This window comes from Rattus rattus, chromosome 3 (genome assembly GCF_011064425.1).
Source record: "Rattus rattus isolate New Zealand chromosome 3, Rrattus_CSIRO_v1, whole genome shotgun sequence".
Taxonomy (NCBI): domain Eukaryota; kingdom Metazoa; phylum Chordata; class Mammalia; order Rodentia; family Muridae; genus Rattus; species Rattus rattus.
The window spans coordinates 169,721,563-169,723,264 of NC_046156.1; positions in this window are offsets into that span (position 1 = coordinate 169,721,563).

Sequence of the window (1,702 nt, forward strand, 5' to 3'; positions counted from 1 at the left end):
GAAAAAGGGTGCAGGGAAGAGCACTGTGACAGGACCAGAGGCGAAATGTGAGCAGAAATCAGGTTAAGGGAGGAATATCTGGGACCGGATAGAGCAAGCAGTCTCTCCTCCTGCTTCCCACTCTCTGCCCTCTGTCCCAAACCCCATTCCTGCCCGCCGCATGCGCGCGCTGAACACTGTGGGACAGCCGGAAGCTGGGAAGGGAACAGAGAAGCAGAAGGATTGAGTTGTGTAGGAATTGATGCTTGTAAAGCCTTTCATATGCTCTTTGACCTGGGAGAGTGTCCCAAGCAAGCATCTAACTTGCTGTAAGCATCTGGAAAAGAATGAAAGTAAAACCCCGGTATCCTTTATCGTTCTGGACAGGGCTAATGAACATCTGAGCACAAATGCACCGGGAGGCTCTAGGCAGTGACATGAGGTGCAAAAGAGAGCATTGTGATTAAAGGGTACGACCGAGGTGTAGAGACTTCTTTATGATTTGTCCCCTGAAGGAACCTGGGGACTGGATAAGCGAGAATGAAGTGTGGTGTCTCCTCTGGAAGCCTGGGTATCCACATTCTCTTGAGGGCAGTCTGGAGACTCTGGTCTATTGCTGGAGATGAACCAGCAAGCACCCTAAAAAGCTCTGCTGAGAGTGTGGGCGCTTTAGCAGCTCCCCCTTAGTCTTTGCAAATGATAAGCTGGATTGGCAGATTGAGGGGTGGTTCAATGAGGTTAGGAGAGCACGAGATGCTGCCTCGCTGTTCTGTAGAAGCAGGAGATGGATCTTTCAAAGTGGGAGAGAGGATTCAAGTGAAATCTATCCTAAGGGTAAGATTTCAGTTTTCAAGGGCTTCGCCAGAATTTTATAGGTAAAGATTGTTCGTGTAACTAACAAAAGAAGGTGAGAGTCAGATCTTAAATAGACTACCCTAACTAACCAAGTTCCAGGGACTTGGATGTTTTACTCATCTGAGTATGCAGGACAGCTGCAGGACTGTCTCTGCAGAATGAGGCCACTCCTTGTGGCAGCTCAGCCTAGTAACAGTCTGAGATCTTAAGATCTTCTCAGCGTCTCGTCTTGAGATTTTTCTGAGAACAGAGATCAAATAGTAACCTACCATCCACCAACCAGGTTCAATAGAGAGACTGCAGTTCTATTTGGCTTGGTCTGGGGTTAAGAGGCTGGTGAAGCAGGTACCTAGAATTGCAGCGAGGTCACTTTACTACAATAAGGAACCATTTGAGAAGCCTGGCTGCTTCTATGGCCTTCTGAACTATGGGATTTGGTTGGTAATTTTGTCAAAATCGCACTGTTAGATGTGAGAGTTAGAGCTTGGGATGTGGGGTCTACATCCTGTCATCAAAGCCACAATTTCTGTGACAGAGTTACGCACACTCAGATACCTTCCCACACAGAGCAAAAGATCAGAATATGTCCTGAGGCATTGTTTCAACACAGCAACATTAGTCCTCCATTGCCGTTTGGTGTGACTGCTATTAGTATTGACTAGCTGCCGGGTCAACAAAGGTTGGAATGTGAGCCCCTAATGCTCGCAGCCGGGTAGTTTTATGTCAATTTGACAAAAGCTAGATGTTATTTGAAAGGGGGAAATCTCAATTGAGAAAATACCTCCATAAAACCCAGCTCTAAGGCATTTTTTTAAATTAGTGATTGACTAACAGGAGCCCAACCCGTTGTAGGAGGGGGTTTCCCTGT